Here is a 7,723-nt window from a genome sequence, read left to right on the forward strand (position 1 = left end):
CCTCAGGGGTGGCGGAGCCAGCCTTGAACACCTTCGCCCCGTCAATGCCCCGCGCCGCCGCCATCCGGCGCAACTCGGCGAGGCTCGCCTCCGACACGTTCGGCGGGTCTAGGGAAGACGAGTACCAAGCTACGGTCGGGGGCTGACGAGGCGCCATGGCTTCCTAGGCCACATAGTCGGAGTAGATCTGGAAATTTTGGAGGAAGGAAGGAGAGGCGCAAGAAAGGGGATCTGAGCAGCAACCGGAGAAAGCAAAAGCAAAGCCTAGGCGGATGCCACTCCTTTATCAACTCGCGCGGTTGCTAAGGCGCTCACGTCCAATCAACCGCCACGCGGTGCCCAAGGCCGCAGGCTTTTAGGACCCGCGGCACTTCGCTCTTGCCCTTCCGCCTCCCTGCACGGCCAAGTCTGGGCGCGCCTTGGGCCCGGGGGCTACTGTCGGCGTTCTGGGAATGGGGGTCCCCAGACTTGCCTGCCTGCGGCCTGCGGCGTGGCTCAAAGGGGGGCCCAGCACGGCCCATCTTCACCAACACAGACCCAAGACCCTCGTGAGGGGCCAAGCCTCGCGGGGCGGACGCCGCGGAGCTTCCTTAGGCACGGCCTCATCAGGCTGGCTCATGAGGAGGCGTAGAGATCAAGGCGGGGTACCTCACGAGGTGCCCGTGACGCAAGCCATGACGACCCAGGGCGCCAGGCGGGTGCCAGCCCGCGCAGTGTCCTCCTTTCCTCTTTGGTGCAAAGGGGTCAAGCACAGCCGCGGAGTACCGAGGCATCAGGCAAAGGTTGCCATTTCAGTGCAACAAGACCAAGACCAGGAGGACTGCAAGACGGAGGTCATCGTGGAGCCCAAGACGGCGTCACCACCAGAGCTTTGCGCAGGCGAAGACTACTTTTGTCAGGATAGCTGGTACTAGCTGTCCCCCTTCAAATTAGCTCCCTTCCCGCTCGATATTTGGGAAGAGGACCAGGGCCTCTATAAATAGGACCAGCCACCCACAGGGTAGAGGGGCAGAGCCAGAGAGGTTTAGAGAGCCAGAGAGGTTTAGAGAGCCAGAGAGGTTTAGAGAAACAAAGAGGCATAAACAATCGAGAAGAGAGAGAGAGAGAAGGGTGACTGAACTCCTCCCAGCAGTTCATCGCCCCAGCTAAGAATAGACCCTCGCGAGGCTGTTCTTCCTTGTATTGTTCATCATCATCAGCCCAAGAGGCAACCCACCACACCACACACTGTAGTAGGGTATTACACCACAACGGTGGCCCGAACCAGTATAAACCCTGTGTCTCTTGTGTTGTTCTTTCCATAGCTTAGATCTCAGCGAGGCTGAGGGGTGCAGGTAGGTAGGAGGCGAAATCTCCGCATGCACCCCATTGTTCGAACCTCAAGGGTCTGCCGGAACCCGAAATCCGACAATAGGGACCAAAATGCGGAGGTGAAGAGAGATCCCCGGTCGGAGGTGATAGTCTTGGGTACTCCATGCAGACTAACGATTCTTGACACATACAGCTATGTGAGTTGATTTTTACAGTATGTGGTCCAGATAAGAAGGAAGTGTGCCACCTTCGTTAAGGTGTCCACTATGACCCATATTGCGTCGTTTCCTCGATGAGACCTTGGTAGTTGGTGATGAAGTCCAAGCAAACATCATCCCATTTCCATTGGGATACCGACAGAGGTTGGAGGAGTCCGGTGGGTTTTTGGTGCTCCACCTTTACCTTATTGCATACGTCACAACAAGCCACAAAGTATGCAATGTCTTGCTTCATTCCATCCCACCAAAATACTTAACAAAGGTCCTCATACATTTTGGTACCACCGGGATGAATTGAGTATGGTGCTTCATGCGCTTCGGCCAATATTTTCTTCTTCAGACTTCCTTGGTTGGGTACGCAGAGTCTTCCTCGGAATCTTAGCAAGTTTTGCTGATCCATAGAGAAGTCCGGTGCACGCCCTTGCATCTTCTAAACATATATTTTTAACCTTTCATAATTTTCTTGTGCACTGCGGATTTCTTCTTTGAGAGTAGGGGCAACTTCCAATATATTGGCAAGATGGGCGTCGGTGATTACCAAGTTGAGCTGCATGATTTCTTTATAAAGCTCGGGAGGCAATGAATCCATTAGCGCATTAAGGTTGGTTGGTTTGCGCCTGAGGGCGTCAGCCACCACATTAGCTTTGCCCGGGTGATAATTTATCCCGAGGTCGTAGTCCTTAACCAATTCGAGCCATCTTCGTTGGCGAAGGTTCAAATCAGGCTGAGTGAATATATACTTGAGACTCTTATGGTCGGTGAATATCTGGCACTTCTTTCCAATCAGATAGTGTCGCCAGATCTTCAAAGCGTGCACCACCGCGGCCAATTCCAAATCATGAGTAGGGTAGTTTCCTTCATGTTGCCACAACTGTCGAGATGCATAAGCCACCACCTTGCCATCTTGCATGAGTATGCACCCCAATCCTCTTCTGGATGCGTCGCAGTAGACATCAAAACTACGGTAGATGTCTGGAAGAGTTAATACTGGTGCCGAGGTCAGACTGATTTTAACTCATTGAAACTCCGTTCGTAGTCCTCAGTCCATACGAACTTCTTATCCTTCTTCAGAAGCTCAGTCATTGGCTTGGCAATCTTCGAGAAGCCTTCGATAAAACGGATAGTATCCGGCTAGGCCAAGGAAACTCCGGATTTCTGAGACTGTTGTGGGTGCGGACCAATCAAGTACATCCTTCACCTTTCTTGGGTCCACTGAGATTCACTCTACCGAGAGGACATGCCTGAGGAATCCCACTTGTTGGAGCTAGAACTCACATTTGTTGAATTTGGCATAAAGCTGATGGTCGTGAAGCCTTTGCAGAACTGCTCGAAGATGCTCCTTGTGTTCGTCCTTGCTCTTGGAGTAAATGAGGATGTCATCAATAAACACCACCACAAATTTATCCAAGAAGTCCATAAACACCTTGTTCATCATATGCATAAAGAAGGCAGGGGCGTTGGTGAGGCCGAAGGACATAACGGTGTATTCATAAAGGACGTACCGAGTGGTGAACGTTGTCTTAGGAATATCTTCCTTCTTCATCTTGAGTTGATGATATCCAGTCCTCAAATCAATTTTTGAGAATACTTTGGCCCCACTGAGTTGATCAAATAGATCGTCAATCCTTGGCAGGGTATACTTGTCGGATCATGGGTTCCAGCAAAACCCTTAAGGTTTGGACACTGGGGTGCGCGCGAAGATCTCCCCACTATCGATCCGTGTCCTAACTTAGCCTAGATCCCACGAACTAACTCGACAAACTTGCAACACAAAGGACACAAGATTTATACTAGTCCGGGACACCGTTTTGGTGTAATACCGTACTCCAGTGTGGTGGTGGTGGATTGCCTCTTAGGCTGAAGACGAACAGTACAAGGGGAAGAACAGCCTCCTGAGGTTGAGGTGTTCTTGTGCTTGGTGGGTGTGCCGCCAAGGATGTGGTGGCTCCAATCTTAGATCTCCCTCCCCTAGCTACGGTGGTGGCTAGTCCTATTTATAGAGGCCCTGGTCCTCTCCCAAAATATTGAGCGAGATGGGTGCCAACAACGGCCAGTTTGAAAGGGGACAGCTAGTACAAGCTATCCTGACAAAAGCAGTCTTCGCCTACCAAAGGCTCTGGTGGTGACGTCGTCTTGGGCTCCACGGTGACCTCTGTCTTGCTGTCCTTCTGGTCTTAGTCTCGTTGCACCAATATGGAAACCTTTGCTGGATGCCTCGATACTCCGCGCCTGCGCTTGCCCCCTTAGCACCAAAGAGGAAACAAGGACGCTGTGCGCGCTGGCGCCCTCCTGGTCTCGATCGTCATGGCTTACATCATGAGAACCTCGCGAGGTTTGCCTGGCCTTGAACTCTCCGCCCCCCACGAGCCAGCCTGGTGAGGCCACTCCTGAGGAGGTCTTGCATCGTCCGCCTCATGAGGCTTGGCCCCTCGCGAGGGTCTTGATTCCTTGTTGATGAAGATGGGCCGTACGGGCCTGCTAGCAAAGCCACGCCATGGACCGCAGGCAGGCAATTCCCAAAATGCTGACAGTAGCCCCCGGGCCCAAGGCACGCTCGGGCTTGGCTTCGAGGCAAAGCCAAGGGTCAAGTGCGGAGCGCCGTGGGACCCAATAGACTACGACCTCGGTTGACGCGTGGCGGTTGATTGGTCGTGGGCGTCTCCGCTTCCCCATGCTGCCTCGGCAACTGCCCGACGTGACAAGTCCCTGTGACATGCAAGGAAAACCATCATTACCTATGATCATGGGGGTGCTGGTTGGCCTTCTCCTGGTCTAAATGGGAGGGGGCGGAGCCCCCGTTGCCCATCCTTCCTCTTCCTCTTCCGCTTCTTCTCCTTCCTTGCTCCACTCCTTGCTTGTGTAGACATGGCGCCGATCCGAAGGTTCTCGGCCGCAGAGAAGGGCAAGGCTCCCCTCAATGTGTCCGAGCTGCTCCCGCCGAAGAAAAGGAGGTCTCATCGCCGCGAGGTGGTCGTGAGGCCGGTGGTGTCGCGGCCTTGGTATGAGAGGCCGCCTCCTGGGTACCCGCTGCACTTGTACGCTCACGCTGACGATTTCGGAGGGAGGACCAGTGAGCGGCGCTGCCCGCGCCAGGACCGTGATCGCTGTGCCGTGGAGGCGCGCACCGTCGCTCCAGGGGTCCATGTTGCGGACTCTTCGCGCGAGTTCATGTTGTGGGCGGCGATGCCCCCGAGCTCCCACCGAGCCCAGAGCAGGGCCGCAACATCCAGCCGCCGTCGCCGCTGATCTGGATGGGGTTGGCGCCGGCCTCACGTGGCCCATTGTTGATGATGGCGTTGGCGACACCTGGTGCGCCTAGATAGAACCCCTAGGAATTCCTTCCCTTCTGTTCCCTGCGAAGAATCAAGAAACGGACCCCGTGGGTGTGTGTAAAGCATCTGTAATGCCTTTTGTCAATATAGCCCTCATTATGAAGATCTGTGTGCGCATATCCTGTCGAGGCTTGGCCTCCCGTTTCCAATCCTGCGGCAGCTTGGTGCTCTACGCTAACAGGTCCCGGTCCCCAAGCGGGCTGCAGTCGTCGCTGGTATGCCAGGTCGCGTGCCTTAGTCAAGGCCAGGAGGTGAGCGGCCCAAGGTCCAGTAAGAGCTCCTGAGGCACGATGCTCAAGAGGTCCCCTTAGCGCTCAAGCAGCTGTCTTAGGATTGGAAAGAAAGAAAACATTGCCGCAGCAGGGCAGCGAAGGGAGTGAGCGAGGGTCTCGTGCCGCAAGCGACAGGTGGATCCAGAGCAAGAACTTATCTTTGGTTGTCTGGGTTCTGCTCCTCGAGTCATGCCAGACTCGCACGCCGGTTGCTGTAGTGTGGCTAGGTCTAGCCCGTGCGGGCCTCCCCCTCCCCTCCATGTCATTCCTGGCGCTCTATGTCCTCAGGTTCCAGCCCTCGAGCGAGCTCAGCCGCCGCTGGTATGCCAAGTCACGTGACGTGGTCATGGCCAGGGGTGAGGGCTGGAGAGCCAGTAAGAGCTCCTGAGGCGCGATGCTTAGGAGGCCCCCTTTTAACGTGCAAGCGAATCGCATGAGAGAAGAGAGAGAGTCCGCGGTACCGCCTGCTGTGGCCCTCATGAAGTTCCTGCAAGTTAGCGCAAGGAAGGGAACCAGATGCCGTAGTGATTGCTGGTTTGCTTCTGGCGCGTGAGAGGGGACTCCCTACTGCGGAGAGCCCCCGGGTCGCGTACATCCCCGCCCTGACACATGGCTTGCACGGCAGGGCTAGACGAGGTGTGTCTGGACACTCGTGAGCCGGGGCGGGACTCACGAGGCCCTACCTCAAGGCGGGTTGCGCCTGGTCTTGGTTCTTGTTTGCTGTCTTGGTCCTGCGAGATGGTTAGACAACGCGAAGGGTCCTGAAGAAAGACGGCCGGCGCGCGGCTCCCATGGTGGGTGACAATCAAGCAGGCGATAGTCATAGATAGATTAAGCATGGAAAGCAACCTAGCTCAGGTAAATGCAAGGAAGAGGCATGCCACTGGGTCCGGCCCGAGCGGCTTAGGGATGATGCAGCCCGAGGGGCGCCCCCAACAGGGTAAGCTAAAGATATAAAAGGAAAGATACATGCCATAGGGACGGATCCACGTGGCCTGGGAATGATGCAGCCCTGGGGGCGCTCCCAGCTGAAGAACTTTGGAAAACGTCACCTGGTCCTGTCGATGGAGAGTTGGGGTAGCTGAAGGTGTGCAGCGAAGGGGCTGCCCCTCATGAGCCACCGGGGCCCTGAGCCTCGGGAGGCTCTGGGGGTCCAGGGAGTTCCTTGAGGACCGTCCTCATCTCCGTCAGCACAGCGTGGTGCCTAGCCTCCTGAGCCGCCAGGATGCTCCGCAGGTTGCGTTGATAGGCGGCCGCCACGCTCGGCAGGCCAAAGGGCATGCGAACGTAGCTCTGAGGTGGGCCCTCGCAGCGTCCCACGCGCGAAGGCCAGAGAAGCTCCTACGAGGCGACACGATTGAGCCATGGGACGTCGATGCAGACGTGCAGCCTAGCATCCTCGCCTGGATGGGGAGCGGCGCCTGGTGAGCGGCGGCCGCCGCGCATGGCCCTCGCGCCTTGCAGTTCCTGAGTGGTCTTGGTGATGAACTCCTGAGCGGTGGGCACTCCTTTCCTTGTGTTCTCCTGAGGGAAACATGCCGTGAAGCACGCCTCCAAGTAGTGCCCAAGCGCCTCCCTCGTGATGTTGGCAAAGTCCGAGGCCCTCCAGAAGAGAGCCCCTGAGCCCTGCCCGAGAGGGGCGTTGGGCGCGCTTTCCTATGCGATGGAGGGAGGCGCCCCAGGCGCGGGCGCCGATCCTGACGAGGCGCCGCCCACCTGAGGCCCTGCATGGCGCAACTGCTTCTTCTTCTTGGGGGTGGCCTCCGGAGGGTGCTCGCCCTGACTGTCGGGGTCATCGATTGCTGCATCTTGGAAGGCACGCTCGAGGGAGCACACCACATCTCTTTCTTCGCACGGGACTGTGATGATTCCGCCGCTTCCCGTCATCTTGAGGACATTGTAGCCGTAATGGGTCACCTCCATGAACTTGGCCAGGGCTGGATACCCGAGGATGGCGTTGTATGGCAGGTGGATGTAGGCGACGTCGAAGTCGGTGAGTTCGGTGCGGTAGTTGTTGTGTTCTCTGAAGGTAACAGGGAGGCGGACCTGCCCGGTCGGGGTAGTAGAGCCGTCGGTCACTCCTGAGAAAGGCTTGGTAGGTTGAAGCTGGTCATTTGGCACTTGGAGGTTGTCGAACATGTCGACGGACAGGACATTGAGCCCTGCGCTGCCGTTGATGAGGGTCTTGGTAACTTGCATGTTGCTGATGACCGGTGAATAGAGCATTGGGAGGACGCCTGCAGTAGCCGCGCACTTGAGTTGATCTATCGAACTGAACGTGATGGGGCACCTGGACCATCTGAGCGGGCGTGTGGCCTCGAGCTTGGGGAGAACTGCATTCACTTCATGGGCAAATTGTTGATACGCTGCGAGGCTGGGGCTTGAGCTCTGCCCAAGATGCAGGCGATAGTGCGTGGCTCCTGGAAGCCCCCAGCCCCCTCGTCTTGATGGTGGTCATCATTCCTTCTGGGTGGTGGCGGTAATGGAGGAAGGCCAGCGTTGCCTTGAGGACGAGCCTCATGAGGCTGGTCCCTCCAGGCGCCCTCGCGAGGCTGATCCTGCCAACCGTCCTGACGAGGCCGGTCATGCC

This window comes from Triticum dicoccoides, chromosome 3A (genome assembly GCF_002162155.2).
Source record: "Triticum dicoccoides isolate Atlit2015 ecotype Zavitan chromosome 3A, WEW_v2.0, whole genome shotgun sequence".
In the NCBI taxonomy this organism is placed as follows: domain Eukaryota; kingdom Viridiplantae; phylum Streptophyta; class Magnoliopsida; order Poales; family Poaceae; genus Triticum; species Triticum dicoccoides.